General features: G+C 31.1%; 1 protein-coding gene across 9 annotated transcripts in view; it reads left to right on the top strand.

The window, feature by feature from the left end:
- The window catches only part of LOC145256434 (serine/threonine-protein kinase PAK mbt-like), a 253,669-nt gene that overhangs the window by 117,225 nt on the left and 111,881 nt on the right, over positions 1-24,563 (top strand). The window contains exon 1 of one of the 9 annotated variants that reach the window (XM_080115333.1): positions 19,111-19,213. The exons of the other annotated variants lie outside the window; for them this stretch is intronic. The gene's annotated coding sequence lies outside the window, so the exon portion shown is untranslated. Of the gene's footprint in view, positions 1-19,110; positions 19,214-24,563 lie in introns of those variants that run through there. 9 annotated transcript variants of the gene reach the window in all.

The raw sequence follows: 24,563 nt of genomic DNA, 5'->3' as shown, positions 1-24,563 counted from the left end.
TTTTTAGTCTTGATTTCACTAGTATATATTCGGTTTATATACTAATTGATAAAGAATTGTCGCAATACGTAAGCTGCATGAATTAAAATATATTTAAGTATATCTTACAATTGGGCAAAGCAGGGAAGCCTGTTAAGTTGATTGCTATATCCTCATGAGTGATCTACTGTATGTAGTGTTATTTTAGTTTTCTATGAGAAATAACCAAATTGCTTAAGCACTTGTGTAAGATCATATTCGTTTTTATTCAATGTACACTGTAGATTCGTTTGATTTTTTTTCCATTGATACCTTTGGTTTTTATGGAAAACCCATGAAACTAAAGATACCAAATATAAATGATTTTTATCACATCGATTGAAGATATGAGTAATGTCCATTGAAATTTTTTTTTTTTAATACCCATGTTCTTGCGCAAATTATTGAGCAATCTACTTATTTCTATTACACACAATGTATATTAGCAGGAAGACATAACATTGCTCAGGATTGAACAAGGATCAATACTGTGTTCACTATGCTTATAATATCATATAACTTTCTTTGTTTGTACTGCCTCCCAATATAGCCGGAAGCTGAAATGTTGGGAAACTCTGATTTAGTGTCTTATAAATAGGGCTGTGACAAGCATATTCTTTTACAAAAGAATATTCTTTGCATATATTTCGTTAGAGAATATTCTTTTAACAAAAACAAAAAAAGCCTATCATGCCTTGACAGAGTACAAAATAGACTTCGTGGTTTAGTGGGGGATGCCCTTTTCTCTACCCTGCAACCCCTCTCCCACAGAAGAGACGTTGCGAGCCTATCCTTGTTTTATCGTTATTTTCATGGCAGGTGCTCGTCTGAACTCCAATCCCTGGCCCCCCCTCGCCAAACTTTCACGAAAATCACCCGTCTAGCTGAATCCACTGTGAAAAATTTCCCCCACTCTATATCTGTGCCTAAATCAAAACGCGGATTTCATGAGCAAAGCTTCTTTCTTAGAACTGCACGCCTGTGGAACTCTGTTCCGTCTGCCTGCTTCCCTCCGGACTACAACTTGGATGTCTTCAAGTCTAATGTTAACAAATTCCTAATGAACCGCCCCCCTAATTAAACACTTCATAAAATCTCCTCACTAACGTGATGTACTTGCAATAACCCTTATCCCTGAGTGGCTTCCGGGCCTTGATAAGTGGTGATCACTGTGTAAAAAAAGAAAAAAAAAAAAAAAAATATTCTTTTTTTTAAAGAATATTCCTTTAACAAAAAGCCTATTCTCTTAAAAAAAAGAATATGCAAAATATTTATGGAATAAGTTGTGCCGAAAATATGTTGAAATAAATATTTGCATTCGAGTCTTAATGTTACGAAGTTTTCTTTTTTATATAAATTAAATTAAACATGGTAAAACCTTCGTAGTTGTGAATTTACAATAACCTTTGGTTCCTAATGAGAGCCATTCTATTAGAGGATTATATTAGGGACGAAATATCCGTGTATCCTTTTTGCCCTAGGTCTCCAGGGCCGATATATCGGCCCCGTAGTGTCCAAAGGATTGTAACTACAATTTATATCGAAAAAATAGCCAGGTTTAAATATGGTCCAGTAATCTCCTACGATTGGAACGAGTTTTTTTTTTTCATTATAAGGCTATTTTAGTGGACAACCAAAGAAGTTTTAATTTTGATAATTTAAAGACTAATTTAATTATAAAATGCAATAAATAAAATATTTAAGTTCCATAGAGTGTTCAATTGTTCACAGTATATAAACAGTATATACATTAATGAGTAGGGCAATGTCAAGAATATTCTTTAATAAAAAACAATTCTTTACATATATTGGGTTAGAGAATATTCTTTTGATAAAAAGCATATTCCTTAAAATAAAGAATATGCTTTTTAAAAAAGAATATGCAAAATATTTATGGAATAAGTTTTGTTTTGCCAAAAATATGCTGAGAGAAAATATTTGGATAAGAGTTTTTAATTTATTCATTTTTTTAGATGAATTAAACGTGGTATAACCCTAACAGATGTGAATTTACATAAAAAAGAGTCTAAAATTTGGTCTGTTGAAAAAGAGTGATATTATAGGCATATATATAAATATGTACAGACATCTCGTCCTTGTAGATACTCAAAGCGTGTTAGTACCCAAGACAAATTTACAAGATCTAAAAAAACTAAACAAAAAATGCCGAAAATGATTAGCACTCCTGCTGAACGGATGGCAAGATATGCCAATGAATTTGAAGATTACCAGTTAACTGGCAATTGCTTAACCTGCAAATACTGCAATATCCAGGTAGGAACAAACTTTAATACATAAAATTTGCAATATAGTTGACTAATAGATTGGCGTTGTTATAGTAGTTTTGTTTTTGAAATTCTATAACGGTAAATCTAGCTGTATTAAACTTTGATTGAACGTTGAAATTTACAATTTATTTTATCTACTTTTTACGTTAATTAATAAATGTTAATCGGCTTCAAATAACTTTTTCCACCCTTCCTTTAAATGTATATATTACCATTAAATAATTGATTTTTATTTTTACAGATCAAAAGTTGTAAAAAATCTCTAATAAAGCAGCATTTAAAAACCAACGCACATCTAGCAAAAAAGACCTACACGGCAACGTTAGGTGAAGTTCCTACTGCAGCAACTGATTTAGGAGCCAGTACGAATAATTTGTTCAACGCTGACTTATGCAAAGCGTTGATTGCAGCGGATATTCCATTTCATAAACTGAGCAATAATGTGTTCAAAAACTTTCTTCATAGGTACACACATAGAAATATTCCAAATCAGACTACACTAAGAAAATATTTCGTTAGTGAAGTGTACGAAGCAAAAGTGAAGTCACTCAGAGAAAAAGCTGCTGGAATGAAACTGTGGGTCTCGATTGATGAAACCACTGATGTAGAGCAGCGTTTTATTGCTTGCTTTGTGTTTGGCATTCTTGGGGTAGAAGAGGAACGCAGCAAGTGCTATTTGGGAAATATTGCATGTCTGCCAAAAGTTAATCATTCTATAATTGCTGCTTTTTTTAACGATTCGTTGCAGTTTTTGTGGCCGCAGCAAGTCCTTTATAATAATGTGCTCCTTGTAACCACTGATGCAGCTGCATATATGTCCAAAGCTATGAATGCTCTTCAGGTTTTATACCCGAAAATGGTGCACGTTACTTGTTTGGCCCATGGCTTGCACAGGGTTGCGGAATTAGTCAGGCAGGCGCACCCAAAAGTAAATAAACTGATTTCAACTGTAAAAAGTATATTTTTAAAAGCACCCAATCGGATCGAAAAGTTCAGGGAACTAGCCCCAGGAGTGCCCCTTCCACCGAGTCCCATTGTAACAAGATGGGTTATGTGGTTAGATGCAGCGCATTATTACGCCAAACATTTGCCCGAAATTACTCCTGTCATAATGTCTCTAGATTCAACAGAGGCCCAAAGTATATTGGAGTCCAAAAAACTGTTGGATGAGGAATCACTGCCATTTGATCTCGGCTTTATTGCCAACAGTTTTTCCATTTTAACAAAAAATATTGCAAAGTTGGAGACTGAAGGGCTGAGTCTTTCAAAATCTATTGAATTAATTAGAGAGGTCGAAGTGACACTTGAGGAGATGGATGACTCCCAATTTCGTAAAAAGCTGAAGAATGTCATTTCAAAGAACAAAGGTTTTGCTACTTTAAAACGTCTCGATGCACTTATTAGTGGGAAGGCTTTTGAAAATGAAGGAAATTTGAATGACATAGATCATTTAAAAGTTTTAAGTGCCGAAGAAATGGCCAGCTTGAAATATGCCCCAGTAGTCTCATGCGACGTGGAACGAGTTTTTTCCCAGTATAAGACCGTTTTAGCAGACAACCGCAGAAGTTTCAATTTTGAGAACTTAAAAACGCATTTAATTATAAAATGCAATGAATAAAATATTTGTTTAAGCTTGATAGTGTTTAATTGTTAGAAGTATTTATAGCATAAAAATAAACGTTTTTGGCATTAACTGAAGCTTTTACAAAATCATCAATAGAATTTATAAAAAAAACAAATAACCCTTTCGACCCTAACATTGCAAAATTACCAACTACTCAACTATACCCGTTCTATTAAAATACTATTGTAAGGCCGAAATATCTGTAGGTCTTCTTTTACCTTAAATCCCCATGGCCGATATATCGGCCCATTGGAATCGAAAGGGTTAATATTGTTGCAAACGTAAATCTAAGGTACTTAGCATAAATATATTCGCTTGAAGTACAGTGAAAATATGCGATTTATAAAAATAAATATACGGTAGCCAAAGAGAATATTCCGTCTCAAAGCAGCATATTCTTTTTAAAAAGAATATTCCTATGCAAAAAAAGCATATTCTTTTTAAAAAAAAGAACATTCCCGTGTAAAAAAAGCATATTCTCGAGCATATTCTTAAAGAATATTCCCGGCATATAAAAAGAATATAGAGCATATTTGAAAGAGAATATTGTCACAGCCCTACTTATAAATATGGCTTAAATCTAATTCAAATCAGATATACATATTTGAAGTTTTAAGGTTTTTTTGTTTCCATGAGTAACTTAAGTGTGGGTGGTGTAGATATTCAGATGGTAACTGATTCAACATCAATGATTATCATCTTCAGAAAATTTTATACGTATGATTTAAATTTCATAAAAATAGAATGTATTTTGTTTTATGGTTATGCTCTCATAACCACCTTATGAGTAGGACTATGACAATAGAATATTCTTATCATTGTTTTGACCCTCGAGTATATATCTGACACAGTTAATCAATCGAGAACCACATCACTCTATATAAAAGCATATAATATATCAATGGATACACACTCGAGAGTCAAAACAATGAAAAGAATATGCTGTTGTTCTAGCCCTACTTATGAGTGTACTTAACGATTCAGTACCATCTTCATTTGCCTTCCCCAAGAAACTTTATAAAGTAGAACCCCAGGATACGGCATTAAAAATTAGTAACAAAATACAGTACAATGTATAATACACATGTATATAATCAAATAACATAAGCAACAACATAAGACTGGGCAAATGTCATAACCAAGAGCCGGAAAAACATATTCCACATCGTAACCTGAAAAAAACCTGTATCCTAGGGTCACCGTATCCCGGGGTTCTACTGCATAAGAATACCCTTTTAGATTTTTAAGTAGATACTCTAACCTTTCTGTAGGGAACACACAAACATACATACACCGACATTAAGTTATATTTATATATAGTTATTAAGTTATGTTTTTCAATCATCGTAACAGTGCAGCTCACACAAACTATAACCTGGAAATCCTAGATTCGAGCTTTGCTCTGTTTTGAGTTCTTTGATAGGATATATTCAAACTTCAAAAGTTCTAAACACGAGTCACTTCTATGCGAAGCAGATAACTCTGCCACTTGAGCCACCACCTCCATACACAGAACGTCTATCAGCTACCACGGAAACTGTGCTTTCTTATTCAACAGAACACCTACCTATATACTGTGTGTGTGTATCAAATGAAAACTTGCTTGTTATTAACATGATAACCTTCATTGCAATCAAGTGGAAATGATTTAAATATGGAGTGATCGAAAATTGGCACGAACTTTTTTTTTTTTTCATATCAGTTACCAAAATGCTAATGAAAATGATGGTTGATGAAATACCAAGGATTCAATTCCTTCCACTGGCAAAAAGATCTGTAAGCTGAACTTGTTAACTGATATGCTACCTCTGTCCCCCAACCTCACTCTCAGCCTCCTTAAGCAAATTGGTTTTTGAAAAATAATCTACAGCGAATTATGGTAAGCGCCTCATTTCTGCCATGCTATGTTTTTGGTTGGAAGCTATAAAATTTAGGTTAGATTGTGAAATGCAGTTTGTGAATAGAACATAACACCTTTTGAATTTATATTAAAAGAATCCAAGAAATTAAGAAAATCATTTATTTTGAAAAGCTTGTCTGATTAAATGATAGAAAAACCCGAGTTCAATGCTCTTAGGAATCATTTTTAAGGAATATGTTAATAACTATTAACTAGCGAGACCTGTGGAAATTCCACAGCAGACTCCTATGTAATATATTGATGTTCGCATTCTGTGGATGTTTAACATAAATGGAGACACCTTGATATTATTGTAGCTCTTTTGTTAAAACTACAAAAGTATTTATCTAAGCTAGATAGCGTAGCTCAGTCATAAAATATACTTAAATATGATACTTTAATTTATGCAGATTTCGTATATATTATTATAGATTCCATTTTCTATCGATTCTTATATATTATAAAGTTGTGATTTCAAAAATAAAAAATATTCATGTGACTTGGATGCATCAGCTTGGACTTAAACCAAAATTTACAAAGAATTATTGGTAAAATTGTTTATTACAGGACATGGAGGTTATAGCAATTAAACGACAATCACTCGGAAGAAAAAAAGATGTAAGCGTGACACACAAAATAACACACACGCTATCGTATTAATATATAGATAACAATAATAATGTCACTAGTTTATTACTGCTTCTTGAGCGGTGTTGGTACAGTATTTGGATAGGTCAGTTTCTATCTGTATGTAGTAAGAAGGATATTTGAAATTTTTTGGAAAAAATGTTAGTATTTGCATGAGAAAGTGAGTATGACGAATGTATTTGCAAATTTTTTTATTGGTATTTTTATTGGAAAGTATTTTTAAGCAAAATTTGCTTTATTTTTTTGTTCTTGGATTATCTAAAAAATTAAAAGATAACTTGATTTTGAAAAAATATTTATGAAAGTTTATAAAGGGTATATTTTAAAGTTGCGAACTTTAAATTAAAATAAATTAAAATAAATTGCAGAAAAATATTTTTATTATACAAATATGTGATTTTATTCCAAAGATTAATTCTTGGCATTTTTAATTCAAATGATTCCAAGCATATGCACCCTCTCTCGCGTGTATATGGCATAAGCTAGAAGTCCAATTTCCACAAACTCTATACATTAAATAAATGTTTGTATTTCTGTAATAGCACATTAAATGGTTTCTTTTAGGTGGTCTATTGTCTGGTTTATCAGCATACACATGGGACTTTACATATCCACAAAGAAAAAAAAATCTATTGGGGTTAAATATAACCAAAGATATGTCCAGTTGACTGGTTCATTTTGTGAACTTATTCATTCAGCAAATGTTTTTCTCGGTAATTTGCTTGTATCATTTGCAAACGCTGCTCGGGTGTCAATATCTTCATGATAAATTGTCAAACCAAGCTAGTGGCCAAATCTGCAATTAAAGAAAATACTGTTAATTTAAAATTAACCGACTCTTAAAAAACAAAAAAAAAAACCCGCTATCATTCGTATTATTTGGATTCTTTTGACAACTGTTCTTATTTTGAGTGTTATTGCTCAACATTTCAGTCATGTAAACCTCTGACCTCCTTCAGGTGTATATGGTCAAACTATGAAGTCCCTTGGATTTAAACCTTTTGGAGGTTGTATATTAGTAGTATGAAAGAGGGAATGTTGCTGTATTGTTAGCAGTAGGAATGGCTTATATAAGTTTTTGTTTGTTTGTTTTTTTTTTGTTTTTGTTTGTTTGTTTATTTTTGTGTTTGTTTATTTTTGTATTTGTTTGTTTGTTTTTTGTGTTTGTTTGTTTGTTTTTTGTGTTTGTTTGTTTGTTTTTTGTGTTTGTTTGTTTGTTTTTGTGTTTGTTTGTTTGTTTTTGTTTGTTTGTTTGTTTTTGTTTGTTTGTTTGTTTTTTGTGTTTGTTTGTTTTTTTTGTGTGTTTTTTTGTGTTTTTTGTGTTTGTTTGTTTTTTAGTGTTTTTTTTTGGGGGGGTTGCTTGTATGTTATTATTGTTAATGTTGAAATATATATATATATATAATTTAATTTGTAATAGTCGTGCATTCTTTAGTTGGTGGATTACAAATTAAAAAGAAATTCTAATACGAATTCCCTTTAAGGAGCTTTTGATGACATTACCAGTAAAACATTGAGTCATCAGTCGCTAACAATACTTGCTATTTATATGTACCAGACACGTCTAACGTTGTCCATAAACGAAAGAGACGCTTTATGTATTCCTGCTCCTAATCTCGAACCTGATCATGATTTTTATTAATTTCTATAATTTTCAGTGTTCAAATTATTGATGTCCAGTGTAAATCCAAACGCCACAATATTATTGTAAATCACTAATGCAAAATTAATAGCACAATTTTACTCTGAGGAGGAAAAGGGATTAATTTTGATATACGGCTTTATTTTCAATTGCATCCTCAGTGAGACATTTTCTCTCTCGGCTATGTATTTCTTTTACTCCTTCAACTCCTCCCTAATATTTTTTAATGTCTCTGAACATTTAGAGAAAGAGTGACTGTCTTTTGTCAGCATCTAATTTATATTTGTGTTTCTATTTACTATATTTCAATGGTCAATTTTTTTTTTTTTTTTTTTTTTTTTTTTAGTGGGGTAGTATCTCTTTTGTTGTCATAAGACTATCCTCCCAGGTAGTACCTCCTTTTGGGGGGAAAGGGGTAGTGTAGTATATGTTTGTTCATCATATATACTACAAAAAATATTTCTAGATGATAAGGATGGTATAGAGTAAAGAGACTGATCATATTTAGTTATGCAAGAAGAACGCCTTAACATATATTGTCACAGTGTATGAATTTCCAAATGAAATCAAACAACAGTTGTAATTGTGCTCCAAGTATAGATTGTTAGTAATTTGTTTGTAGACTGGAATATATATATATATATATATATATATAAGTATTATATGCATACAGTACACCCACAATACATTTATTGGTGGAGATAGATTACTCCCCCTCTTAACCAAGCAATTTTCCTCTATTTTCACGAGTGAAAAAAAAAAAAGCAAACATCAAACGATGTTTGATAGCTGCCATTTCTTTACTAATTTTTGTTTTTGATTTGAATAATTGTGAATTTCTATGGAGATCCAATGCACACAGTCACGGACACTTAATCATTTACAATTATTTTTCTATAGATCTCGATATATTTGTTTGATTTTATAACTTCTAGAGTTACATGTTTCTAATAAGTGCAAAAATTTGCTATACTTTTGGGGGATTTTGAGGATATACTGTATAAACATTGATATATCTAGAAAAAGAAAAAGAAAAACTGGAATCAATTCCTTTTGATTGAGAGGTCACAAGTTAAATAGAAGTGTCAGATCTAATTGATCCAAATGTGTGTTTCCTAGTGTAATTATTGATTCCTCGTGTATCCTGTTTGAAAACAACCTCTGATGTTTACAATGATTTTCATATATTTAAAACTGGCATCTGCAATTATACCGTTAAAATTGGCTTCAAGCCCAAAAATGTAGATGAAGAACTTTGATTAGCCATTGCTAATTGAACTAAAAAGCTAAATGTTGATAATTTTCTCTATATAATGTTTCCCTTAATATGTTCGTCTATCCGTTCCACTTTTTCTCTTAAACTACTGGGCTGATTTGACTGATATTTTCGCTATAAGGTGCAGCAGACTAAGTATTATGGTACCCGTTCGATGTACAGTTAAGGATTAAGGTTAAGTATTTAATGCAAAAAAAAGGGGACCATACTCTACCATCAATTTAGCATAAAACACTCTAAGTTGACAAGCTATAAGTTTTGCCCATTTTTAACAAACAAAAAGTCTAGTTTAACTTTATCCTTCATTATTAAACTCTTTCTATATCTTGAAAACAAAATTTTTGTTTTATATATATATATATATATATATATATATATATATACTAGCAAAAGTACCCGTCGTTGACTGGCTTCAAAAACAGCTTACAGAAAATGGACTCTGATTTATGAAAGTATGATAGGTTATGAAAAGGAAGGGTTGTAAATTTGAGTTGAATTTGGGGATATCAAAACCAAAGCAAAATATGATGAAAGTAAAAATAAAATAAATAAACCCTATAATTTATTATACCATACCTGTTCACACTGAAACACTTATCACAATATTCTGTGGATCTATGTAAAAAAACCTTGTTAAACTTTGTGAGATATTTTCATTCTATGGAGGTCAGGCGTGAACGAACACCCCATAATTTTATTATACTATATTTCTTCAAACAGAAACATAATTATCAAAGTATATTTACGCAGATAGATATGAAAAGTCTTTATTAAAGTTTGTACCTATTTCCATTCTATGGAGGCCATGCGTGAATGCAGACCCCACAATTTTATTATACCATCCCTATTTAAGTTAAAATATACTTATCAAAGTATTATGTACATTTATATCAAAAACACTTGTAAGCGTTTTTTTTTTTTTAATTTTTAAATTTTTTATTTGCATACTTTGTGGGCCATGTGCGTACACAGACCCCACAATTTTAATGAATCATCATTATGCCAGATCAAGCATACCCATTCCTGTGTCTCGATACATCTATCATTATATGTGATTAGTTTTCTATAATAGTCAACCATGTAGGAGCCTATTCGTGACCAGACACACACACAGACGTTCAGTTTTATATTATAGATATATATAATGTGTGTGTGTGTTAATCAGAATTGGAGATCAGAAAAATTGAACCTTTTGGGATTATCAGAATTGGAAAAATGTGTTTATTTTCCGATGCCAAAAACGATTCCTGCAATCTTTTTTTTTTAAACAAAATCTTCCACCGCTGGTAGTAATAATAAAATAATAAATATTTATGGATTTTAAACTATCAGCTAAACTAAAATCTATAGATCACCGCCTTACAAGTGCTTTTTTTTCCGTTTGAGAAAATTTATGCACATTTAACATGTTTTTATAGTGATTAGGGAAAAATAACAACTCTATTGTTAAATATTAAGAGATTTACACAAAATCGGAACTAATAATTGTATCAGAATCGGGAAAATATCGGAATCGTCTCATCACTAATATACATATCTTTAGTTAACTATTATGTGCAATTATATCCATGCAGATATTCTACATGATTTATATTTGCGTAATATTTGGGTAAAAAGGTTATAGTAAACACAAACCTCTTTCTATATATATTTATGTGTGTGTATATATATATATATATATATATATGTATGTGTGTGTGTGTGTGTTTAAATAATTTTGCCTACCAAACTCCCTTGTCAGATTTTGGTCTACAGATATGAAACTATATAGGGCATTCCAACCCATGCAAAACTTTTTTATATATGGGGTTTAGCCGGGGAAAATCTCTGCAAAAGTGTGAAAATAAAAAAAAGATGGAATTTGCCAGGTGAAGATCGAACGACAGCATTATGAATGTGCATGTATAACGTAATAGCTATTGGTTCGTGTTTTAATTTTTAGCCTTGCAGTAAACACATATTCATAGCTCGGGTATTGATGTCAAAGGAAACAGTAAATCGTAATCTAAACGCTTTGATTTCGATTCTCAGTGGTGGGCACGAGTCATTTTTTTTTTTTTTTAAACTTAAGTCATTACTATATATTGGGTCCAATATAATATAATAATAAATTCGAAATCTGCATTAATCAAAATATCATATTTAAGCGTATTTTATGACTGGGCAATGCCGGACGACCTGCTAATGTGTGTGTGAAACTAAACTTATAACAAGCACCTTTTTATAGGAAAAAATTCAAAGGAAAAACTTGTGTTAATATTTTTATTGCAATTCACAGGAAAAATGAAATACCCTCATAGTAATCCAGATATGTTTAAAAAAAAAAATGAATTTAGTTATGTGCTCCTTATGAATAGTAATTGTTTCCTTCTATAATATGAAAGAATGAACTAAGGGATTATTTTTGGCCTGAAGGTATCAAGCTTATTAAGGCTACAACCAAAACATATTCAGAATATATAGTACGCTATGTTTGTATAACTAGAACATTTTTTATTAGAAATCTAATATATAAAACTTACTATGTCTGTCTGTCTCCATATTTTCAAACTCTATCGCCACTGAAACTAAAAGTCGCAAAGCAGCACTAGGGGCTTCAAATGATTGGATTTTTTATGAACGGTTCTTTTATGGGGTTTTAGCCAGTTAAAATAAGGGTCAAAATTGAAAAAAATCGTTATACGTTTTGTGCATTCACCTTGGTTTATTTTTAATCAGTTCATGTGTGTCACGTTAGTACCAGCTTTGAATGCTACAGTTTGGCTTTCGGTTTTGATTGTAGCTGATGGCACCCAAATACCTTTTGTGATTTTTGAAATCACAACTCTATAATCTGGACAAATTAAAATATCATATTTAAGCGTATTTTACGATCGGACAGTCAGGCTCCCCTCTTCCTCGCTAGTATGCATTAAAGAAAGACATTTTTTTGTCTTTTTTATTTTTGTATTGTTTTTACTGAAAAAAAAATTATCCGTTTTCATATGTACGCAAAATGCCCCCCCATACCAAATCTTTTTACTAAAATGATATCAATTAGTGTAGTACTATTACTACCAAACAGCCATATTTAAGAAAATTACTGTTGAAAAAGTCTTAATTAAATTTTTATCAATATTTTATACAATTAGTAAAAGGAAAGATAGAACCATTATTGACATCAGCAATGAGATATCTACTGGAGTGGTAGAAGGATCTCACCATTTTTCCAGTGACCTTGGCAACAGATTTGATGTTTCATTTCAGATTAGGAGTAAAAGTCAGACCCAAAAGCTTGTCAAAACATGGAGCCGCCCCAAGAAGAGAACCATTTATGTCAAGTGATGTCAGACGGGGATCAGAGTGTTTATGATGGAAAAATAGAAGCTTGGTTTAAGATGCATTAAAATTAAGCAACCATCCCTTTCCCCATTGCACCACATTCTCAAGATCAGAGGAAAGAGAATCAGACAGATCTTGGTCATTTACGGCATTTGAAGTGTTGCCATAGGTAGTAGTGTTGTCAGCATAAATGTCGACAAATAAACTTTGGATGTGATTTGGGAAATCATTGATATAGATCAGGAAGAGAATTGGATCTAGGATGTAGACCCCTGGGGGACTCTAGCATTAATACTGTGAGCCTTTGATTTCTACCCATCAACTACTACTCTTATGAACCTATTAGAGAGAAATGATTTAATAATTGAAAAGATATTTCTAGCTATACTGTAACTGGAGATTTTATGGAGTAGACTTTTATACCATACCCTATCAAATGCCTTTGATATGTCAAGAGCAATTGCCCTAGAAAGGAAGCCTCTGTTGAGAGATTCACTAATCCTATGCGATATAACTGTTAGCACTTCTGCTGTAGATCTAGCAGAGTGAAACCATTATTGCATGTCACTGAGGAGGTAATTGTTATTTTATTAACTTGCATGAAAAGAGCTATGTAAAAGATGCTTAAAACCGTTTCAATTATGCAAATACCATCAGTAGTTCAAAAGTTATGAGAATTTCAAGTGCCAAAATTTCTTTAGAAAAAAGTGGGCTAAATTACGAACCTCAACATTTCAAGAAATTCGGTAATTTCGCCACCATTTATTTATTTTTCAAGCTATTGTCATGAAAGAAAACTAAACCTTATAGTGGTATTTAAATATAGCTTTATTGTGAATAGGCATTTTCCTGGCTCCTCACCAAAGGAGAGCTTAATCTTGGGTGTAGCCATTGAATGCCTAAAGAGCATTCATGGCCGGTATTTACTACTCCCCTAAAAGAAAAAAAAAATTGAGTAGATATGAATTAATCTCAGAAATAAATCGAAGAAAATTTTGCATATAAGTTTTGGATTTCTGTAAAAGATGGAAATTCCCATAGTCGACCAGAACTTATGCATTTTGGGACCAGTCCAATTTTCAATTTTGTAAATCCTCTCTATCTGGCCCAAAATATACCCCTATTTTCTGAGATGCAACCATAAATTGTACTCTACATGAATCCTCGATGTAACTTTCACAGTACCAGGGACCTGATAAGCAACAACTATATATTCACCAGTTGATGGTAATTTTTGTCATTTCTATTCTGTTGTTTTACTGAAAATTCAACTATGTAAACAAAGAAATAAAACAGTAATTTGTTACCTTGTTTCCACCTTAACATTTAAAATGATTACTTTGATAGGTTTTAGAGTATGCTGAAAACGAATATCGCATATAAATTTTTTGCAAATAAGTAGTTTTCCGGATATTAAGCAATGTCATTTCTTATGTTATCGCTGGTGGCCATCTTGGTGAGCGCGCAAACACAACCCCGAGAAACTATGCAGAAACGTACATACCAAGATGACCACCAACAATAACATAAGAAATGACATTGCTTAATATCCGAAAAGCTACTTATTTGCGGAAAATTTAAATGCGATATTCGTTTTCAGCATACCCGAAAACCTTTAAAGTTAGTCATTTTAAAGAAAAATGTTAAGGTGGAAACAAGGTAAAAACAATTTTCTATTTTTAAGAGAATGCTTTAGTCAGTTCAGCGCATTATGTTACCATTAGCGCTTAGCGAGCCATTTTTCTGTTCATTTCTATAAAAGATAAAATTTTAAAGAAATTTCCGCATTAATAATTATCAAATATTTACATATTATACATGAAAATAATTCTGAAACTATTATCTATATGAAAATGGATGATATTTGCAGATTTATCAATTTCGAAATATTCTTTGTCAAGTTTGCGCGGTCGTAACTTTGCTTCCTGTGGTCGTAAAAATAAAAATCAAACACCAGTAGAAATGGACTTCTTTGTTTATATAGCCTGTAAAATTTCAGCCATATCCAATCAAATTTCACTCCGCGCATATGTATCCAAACATAATGTATAAAATGTAAACCTTGAAAAAAGTTTCCCTTTTTGCTGCCGTTATTTTTTACCGTTTTTTCATTTTTAACTTGGAGCATAAAAGAAAAATAAATTAATATCATTGGAATTATTTTATTCTCTTTTCATCAATGTAATTTTTTTTTAAATTGACCAACAAATAAAAAAGATATGACTTGTTGAAGCACATTAGGTATGTATTATTGCCGATGTCCACAAAAATACAACATACGCTTGTAATGCTAATTTAACACCGATTCCAGCAACTTATGATGCACAAGAGAGTTATTAGTCTGTATTGAGAAGGAGATGGCCGATCACTTGAATTTTTAAATACGGACATACTGATGAGGTTTTCCAAATTGTTGGGAAGCAAGTCTCCTCAAGTCAATGCCTAAACAGCTTTGTAAGTATGGGAGCTAGTTCTGGTTGAAACTTTTTTTCCAGCACTATAATAGGAATGCAGTCAGGGCCAGTTGCTTTACTGGAATCGAGGTTTTTGATTAGCTTGGCAACATCACACACAGATATTTATGTCACATAGCGTGTTTTCAGACACAGGAGGAAATATGTGGGAGGTTGGCAGCCCTGATTGCATAGGATAGAATTAGCTGCAAAGTTGTTGGCAAAGAGTTTGGCTTTGTCCGATGCTGACGAGATTACCTCAGGTCCATTGATGATGGTTGGAATAGAGCACACACTACTATTCAGAACCGTGTTTGTTATTTGCCAAAACTTGGGAACAAGTCGCTGCTCAATTACTTTGGACTTGACGGACTGTGCATACAACTCTCTCACGTTCTTTATTACTCTTTTACAGTCCTGAAGGCGGCTTTAGTCTCATTATTGTCATATTGCAAATGGCTTCCTTCCAAGAAAGACCTTTTGCATATGGTACTTGTTGACTAACAATTACACCTACGACATTCCCATTGACATCTATCTATATATTATTTGTTTGTTCAAATTCCCGGAATATTTTGCATACATTTGCAACTATTATACCTAGAAAAAATGCGAAATAGGCTTTGTTTCTATATTTCTTTGTTTTAGTACAAGCAAAATAAAAATCTTTAATTCTAACTGGAGTGAATATATGATCCACAATATATTCCTTTTTGGTGCAAGGACATCCATAATCTGACCTTTATTTATTTATTTTATTTTTGATTTCTCCAAAATATTAAATTTCAATAGGTAGTGAAATTGCATTTTTAGTGATTTGCTATGTTTTTTCAGAAAAATATTCTGCTTGTGTAAATTATTGATCTTTTTAAACAAACACATTTCATTTAAAAACATTTTTATGTACTTATGTGCCATGTTGAAATTAGCATAAATTAAAAAACATTACAAAAAATGATACAGTCAAAAAATAATTACAAGTAAAAATAGAATTTATCAAATTATTGAGTTCTATCATATGTTTCAATGTGGAAGAGTTATGCGACCAATTCAGTATGACAAACTGACTTATTTCCTTTCACTTAAATTGACTTAAATTAGGGGTCCATCATTTTTAAATAGAATGTAATTGTGGACGATTTTTGTTAAAAATATCTAGCTTATCTTTTATTAAATCATTTTTCATAATTTTTGGAATCTATACTAATTTCGACATAGCATGTAAGCAGTTAATGTTTTCATCTGAAATATGTTAGTTTCAAAGATCATCAATATATACAAACGCCAAATATATTCATTTTCATTTCAAAACAAATGTCTATTTTTTTTTCCTTTTTTTTTTCTTTTTTTTTTTTGTAAAGATCACTTGGTGAATAAATTTTAAAATAAATTGACAGAAAATCTGAAAATAAAATGAGATAAGTTATCACTCTTAGTTTGCCAGCATAAAATAAAAATGTCTTCAAACTTTTATCTCCATATATAATATTTTGATTGCAGAAATCCCCCTCTGGACGAAAAGTACCGTAGGTTTGCAACAATAGATGCCACGTACAAATTCAATACATTTACCCTGACAGCCACTATCTTAAGTTTTCGACTATGCTGATTACGAAAATCTCATTTAAATTTCGTAGACAATGGTTGGGGTTGTCTATTCCGAAAGCTGTTCTTAATATGGGGAGGTTGGGAGTGTCTATTCTGGAAGCCGTTCTTAACATGAGGAGGTTGGGGGTTTGTACTTTAATTTTTTATGAAGGGGTGGGGAGCTAAATTAATAACAAAACTAGTTAATTTTGATAAAAAAAAAGCCGCCATGTTTAATTTTAGTTTCATGTTTTCTATATTATATTTCTCTTTGTATGTTGCATTTTTTAGCGAAAACTACTGGGCTCATCTGGCTGAAATTTTGTATGGACCTGCGAATTATGTATTATGGTATTCATTCGATGCACAGTTAGAGATTGGAATAATCACCAAAATACCACATTTACTCGAAGTTTGGCATAAAAATACTCATTCTAAGTAAACAAGCTAAAAAAATTCAGTATTAATAATCAGTATCAGCTATTTTACTCAAGAAAATGATATAAATACTATTTTAATACAAAATAAGTTTATTTTACATTTTACTGTGAATAACAACCATAAACTGATAAATTATCCTTTTGTTTACTTACATGCACACATAGTGTCATTGCACCTCCCTTCTTTTAAAGAGAACAAATTATTTGTGATTTCAATTACACTAATCTATTCTTTTGTAATTAGCAATCGCTCACTTACCATTAATTGTTTTCTTTAATCCAGTTTTTTTTAAAAAACAAGTTTTGTCTAGATTCCAGTAAATATTTTTTTTTTTTTTTCTGAAAATTGACATTTCACCTTACTACGATCACCATCAATTATGTCACGGTCATTCATTTAGTAAGATACAAAAATTAACACATCTGCCTTAGACATTTTTCTGTTCACAGCTAATTCTTTCATTTTATTTTTTTAACTGAAAGCAAACACCGAATTTGTATTTGTCATAATTTTCATATTTCTATTCATCTTTATACGCATTAAAGACAACTAAAAAAAAAAAAAAACATGAAATTAACAGATTACATTAACATTAGTTATTTTTTTACACATATGGTCCTCCATACATTACATTCAGCTTTGTTATATAAATTGATTTGAGATTTTGGGATGACAATGGAAAGGTTTTACTAAAAATGTACTACCAAAATTTTGTCTGATCAATGTACAACTGACTGCTGTTGTCATATAGAAACACCGTGTAAAGTTGCTTGAATCAGCAGGAGACAAATCAAACAATTTAGTTGTGCCGAATTTTAGTCGTACATCAGGCGCTTTACTAAAAATGTACGATTATTGCTCCTGCTGTTGATTTGCTATTAAAGCAACTTCGACATGAATAAACTACTGAGTTTATCAGCACACAAAGTATTGCAAAAATCTGTTGTGGTATTATTAAATAAACAAAATGAATTTACTCACAAATTTCAGTTGAGAGGGTTTTTTTTTTTTTTTTTTTTTTTGCAAATATATTTTTAGATTCATATAAAAAGTATTTACACAAAAGAAATTAATTAAAAAGAAATATTCTCTAAAGGCAGAAAGTAAATAGATACATCAGTATTTATTTACATAATGAACTCCTTAAAGATTGAAACAATTATTTTTTTCCAATACTGTGTACCACTTTAAAAAAGATTTTTTTTTTTTTTCGTTAAAAATCTTTTTAAAAAAATAAACGAGCTTATTTTTTTTTTAGAGATTAGTCATGTCTTGATTTTATTATGCATGACTAAAAATTAAACATGATTTTATGTACTTCTAATTAAATCATTAGACTGAAACATGGCACACTGTATTGGAAAAAAAATTCTCAGTCGTTAAGAGTTCAATTAGTCAAAGCAACTTCGACAGTTTCAAGTTTAATTTAAAAAAATAAAAATAAGCTTACAAATATATTCGAGTGTTACGTGGTTTTTGTGTTACAAAATTCAAATTTTAAAGAAAAAGGTCACTTGTAAAATTTAATTTGCAAAAGAAAAAACCCTCTCGGCTGAAAGTTGTGACTGGCTAAATTCGTTTTATTTTTTATTTCAATAATAAAGAAATAAACTTTTTTTACAAAAATAAAAAATAAAAAGTAGCACACTGGGTTGAAAAAAAGGTCCCCGTCCTTAAGGATTTGCCAAAACTCATCACGACTGTGAATTAAGTCGTTTTATTGTTTATTTTAATAACATTTTTTGCGCTAACAGACTCGGTAGATCCCCTGTGTAAGAGGGAAAATTTGATAAAAATCGGGAATTTTCTTTTAACAAATATTTTATTTAGGTATGGACTTAAAAAGATATTTGCCAAAAATAACCTCTCAAAACTTCTGAGTAAATTTGTTTTATTGTTTATTACAGATCCAGTCAATCGCCTGCGTTGAAATTGCTTTAATCAGCAGCAGTGGCAATTAGTCGTACATTGATCGTATATCATTTTTAGTAAAACCGTGACAACGGGTAAAAAATGTAAGTTTATAGTTTTAGTCTTACTTTTCTTAAGGAAGAAGCACTGTCATTTTTTTTTCTTGCTGTTTAGTGAACAATGGTTCAATCTATCTATATAATTATAAAACTCAAATGACCTTGTAACGGGCGTTGTAACCCAACATCTGGTTTACGACTTCCGGTTGAGCATGCTTATATAGACTTAAACCTATAACAGCGTAAACAAATAAATACAAATCGCCACTTTTGCAGAATTTGACCTGCGCACTGAAATATTAACGTTATTATTTAAAGTTATTATTTAACATGGGAAAAGTGAGGATGTTTTGCAACTATTCTGTATTACAAGTATACTGTCGCAATTTTCTTACAAATAAATCAACTTTGACCTGTTGACAATGTATTGTTTTACTATGTACGTTTTCAGCGTCCCATTTTTTTCGCGTTTAAATTATCCAAATAAACAATTGTTAATACTTGTTTTTTTTTTTTGTTTTTTTACGTCGTTCTTTTCCGTATTACGTTTAAGTTATTTTAACTTAACACAATTTTCTTACAAATAAATTTACTTAAACCCGTTCACAACCATAAGAGAATTTTACAACGTATTGTTTTACTGTGTACGTTTTCAGCGTCCCAATTGTTTGGGTCTTTTTTTTTTTTTTTTTTTTTTTCGCGTTTAAATTTTCCAAATAAACAATTGTTAATACTTTCTGCATTTTTTACATGGTTCATTTCTGTATTACGTTTAAGTTATTTTAACGCAATTTTCTCACAAATAAATCTACTTTAACCCGTTGACACCCATAAGAGCATTTTACAATGTATTGTTTTACTGTGTACGTCTTCAGCGTCCCAGTTGTTTTTTTTTTTGTGGGGGGGGGTTCACTAAAATTAAGATATATCAAAATTTAATTTTAAGTATTATGGTATCTGTTCAGTGCACATTTACCTGTAAGTATGGCACACCACTTATAATTCAATGGCTGTAAGTTTTTTTTTTTTTCAAAAATAAACAATTATAAACATAATGACTCATAGAAATCTATCTATATTCTTTTTTCGTTTCAATATACGTCCATAGAAATGTTTGTTATGTCACAAAAAATTATTTTCTTTACGTCACAAGTGTCACGCTCATACATTAATTCCATAGCTCATATAACATACTGACCCAACGGGTTACGGGTAGTCTAGTTATTATTTAAAACTCTTCATTTCACTGAATTACTTTTTCATTCACTATGCATTTCCCTTTCTTTCATGCTCTAACATTGCTTACGTTATGAAAGATGTTCATGCCACGTGATTATAGCAAAGTTTTCTTTTTTTATTAACTGAATAAAACCTTACTTGAATATTAAGTCATCGTTTAAAATATACCTAATACAATTATTCAATTTGGCATTTTCAAGTTTGTTTGCTTTTTTTATTTCTTAGTTGGGGTTTTACAGTAATACTCTAGCGTTTATGTTGACACTGGGCATCCATAAATAGTAACAAAAAATAATTTATAACTTGAAAATTTAAATAAGAATAAAAACAGTAATATATGGTCCAGTGGTGGGAGCAGGAGTTTCTTGGATTGCACAAATATTTCAGACAACACCGGGCCACATTATATCTATATTAAATATTTTTTTCTATCTGTCCATTCCATTTCTTCTCTGAAACTACTGGGCCTATCCGACTGAAATGTTGTATGAACCTTTGTTATAATGTACAGCGAACTGAATATTATGCCATCCATTCGATGCACAATGAGGATTTGATAGATATTAGTATTTACTGCAAAAATAAGCACAAATTTTACCATATACGATCATTTGAGCATAAAGCACCCAATTTAAATCAACGGCCCATAACTTTTACCCATTTTTTTTTAACAGGCTAAAGCGTCTAGTTATTGTATATGATTACTAACTAGATATTTCTTGTTGACCAAGATGTATTTTAATTTTCTTAATTTTCATTTGTTTGCACATTTTTAAACTTCTATGGAAAAATCTTTAGTTGTATGGCAAACGACCCCTATTATATTCTTCAGTTTAAAAATATTGCCTTTATTTTATTTTTATTTTTGGATGGTTATTTTAAAAGTATTTAATATTACTAGTCGTCTTGCCCATACTAATCATTCATGAAATTGTAGCAAAATACATTATATACTACTATATATATTATATAACATGAAAATTGGTGAGTCAGATGCAAAGTTTGTAAAGGATAATGTATTGTTAGAAGTAATAGTTATATCAATTTTATTTATCACTTGATAGAACAATCAAAATTCTGTCCGTATGTGTGTGGAATTTGAATGAGTTTAAAAAACTAGCTGACACTATATATGGAATAGATCATGTTTTGTGTTTGAGATATAGCAAAATGGAGTTTGTGTTAGGACAAACAAGGGTTATGTTTGAGTTCTTATGTAGCCAATGCCAACAGGTGCTTGACACCTAGGTTGACTCTTTTTAATTGGTTGAAATCTCACAATATCGATGTGACGAATTAAGTATTTCAATCAATAAACATTGAATGTCTTTCTATTTTGTTGTCTACTTCTGGAACATTGAATCCACAAGTTTGATTTGTCAGGTTACCTACTATTTAGATCCAATTTTAAAATCTGTCCAACTTTTCTTTATATATTAGATGTTAGTGACAATTTCTTTACTTGTCATTAAACAAGAAGGAAAATCCATTTGTAGCCGCCAACAATAATTAATTAATCTCAACCTCATTCAATTTTTCTTTTTTCTTTTTAGAACATTGCTTTTTATACAATTATAAAGTGATAAACTGATCATCCAATCATATATACGAGTTTTTATTAGTCAAATATCTGTTTAATTCATTACTTTTAATCATGCGTTTTATTTGGTTGATACTTAGCCGGGAGGAATCTCATTAAAAACTAGCTAATTTTCTTTATGAATGGTAATGTATGCTTGTTCTTTAGTCTAATGGAAGTGCACAATTAATGGTCTTCAACAAAGATTTGTTAACCATCTTGTGTGAACTTGCTCAGGACTGCTGAGATTTAGGACATGGTGCAATCCAGGGGAAAAAAACGGCTCAATCCAACTAGGGTGGGTGCAGTTGCAACAGCAACAAACAACTAATATTCTCCTAGAACAGAATTTTTAGTCTCCCGACAAAACCTGTAAAGTCACCCTTGTCCGTTTGTCTGTCCGCACTTTTCTCAATAACTACACCTTGGAATTTTTAAAACTTTTGCACAAACATTAAACATGATATGAGCAAAAAAAGTAACAGAACAGATTTTCCGGGAAAACTCTGGTTGCTCCTCTAGGGGTGCCTTTTGAGTTAAAATGGCTAAAATTGACACTTTTGTGCTTATTAAAAAAAATTGATGCCTTGGATTTTTATAAAACTTTCTGAAAAGTTGTAACTAACTGATTTCTACATAATTTTGTTTGTCTATACTTTGCGATAACTCTAGGGTGTGTCCTAGGGCCTCTTTTAGGGCTAATAAAAACACTTCATTTTTGGAACTATTTTACTATATTTGTCCAAAATTTTCTGTGTATGTCTATTCAGCAGTTTTGCATGGTGCTGAACTCAAATTTAAATATGTTAAAGCCTTGGGGACTTTGGGGTCTAAATGAGAGGAGGGCGCAAATGGTGGACTTAATCATTTCTTTTTTTTTTGCATGATGCAGAACTCAGATTTACATATGTTAAGGCCTAAAGCTGCACCGTTTGTTCATCTTCATCAGGATTTGACATCCGCTGGGGACTTTTGGGGCTAAATGGGAGGTGGGGGCAATGCTGGACTTAATGAATTTTTAATGCCTCGTTCACTGTGCACTCACAGGGAACCATGCAGGCTTCACTTGTTTATTCTTGATATAGAAAGATATATTTATTTAAAGAAATAAAACTGTATTTTAATAAATACCTATATACTTGCCGGCAAAGATTTTTTTTTAATTATAATGGACACACTTTTAATGTTTTTTTTTCTTTTCTTTTTTTTTAGTTAAAACTTTGGAATTCAAACCAACTTATTGTGCAATATTTAAAGTTTCATAACAATTATCTATTTTTTCAACAAAAATTTGCTTTTTGTTTTCTTAGATAGTTTTATTAGAATCACTGACCGCGATTTCAAAACCAACAGAGTACAAGTCATTTTTGAAATGGCTTTTCCCCTGTTCCCTGTTTTCCCAGCTATTCCCAGGAATAGCTGATTTCATGTGCAGTTCTAGGAGGTCCACCCTCCTAGGCTGTTGCCTTCTGTATTTCAGGTGGAATAAGTTTATTGCTTACTATTTGAAGCGATCCTACTGGGGAATGCCGATAGGGTTGTCCAGGCAATTTTTATTAGGCCGGACTGCTCCTCCTTCAAGGACGCTAGTTTGACTTTCTCCCACCTTCCGATCTTGGGTTAGATTTTCCTGCGGTGGGAAGGAAGGAACTAACACCAGCATAGTGTTTTTTATTTAAAAGTTGTTTCTTTGTGAAAATCTCAAGAAAAAAATTTATATGTTCGCTTCTATATTAGTTTTTAATTCATTCATATCTCTTCTCTACTCAGATAAAGTTGTGTATGTGCATATATTTCTATGTATAGGATTCACTCCTAAACTAATTAGCTGAACATTATGAATATAGCTACTAGGCAAAAGAGTGGGTAATATGTACTATATTTAGTTTCAGTTTCTTTGGAGTATTTTAAAGGGTTTATGGAGAGCGTATGGGCACAACGTTTCGTTTAAAAATTCAAAAATTTCATCTTACATTGAATTTGATCCATGGTCATTAGATACCAGGTAAGCAAGATAGAATTTTCATTTCTTCTTAAAACCTTAAAAATTTTAGACATTTTTTAAAATAAAATCATTTAAAGAATTTTGATAAAAGTTGGATTATAAAAATTCTATGAACAAGGTTTAATATCATATCTCGAGTTTAATCTTTGTAAATGGGCATAAAAGTGGGGAAAAACGGTTCTGTTCAAGAGAGAATCAATTTTACCTGTCCTGAGACTAGTTTTCAAGTTTTTTATAAATTAAGAAAATCTCTTAAAATGCGATAAAATTTTAATTGGTGAAGATAAATTGAAGTACACGTGATTATGATTTTCTGTGTAGTAAAATAATAATAAAATCATCTTTTAAGTACACTCATATGGTTTCCCAATGGAAAAATTATCAAATTTAAGTTTTCTATATAAGAAAATTCTCCTGGAGTTTTTAAGTTATCATTTTAAATTATGAAATGATAAAAAGAAAATTATTTTAAAACATAAAAAAAAACTTAGGCTTGTTTTATGTTAAAATATTCACTAATTAAACAAATTAAGAATTTTAAAGCACGTAATGTACCGATTATATTTTTATTT

Source organism: Euprymna scolopes, chromosome 32 (assembly GCF_053919585.1).
Source record: "Euprymna scolopes isolate OS-2025 chromosome 32, ASM5391958v1, whole genome shotgun sequence".
Classification (NCBI taxonomy): Eukaryota; Metazoa; Mollusca; class Cephalopoda; order Sepiida; family Sepiolidae; genus Euprymna; species Euprymna scolopes.
The sequence above is the reverse complement of the archived record's forward strand: the minus strand, read 5'-3'. Positions and strand labels throughout refer to the sequence as shown.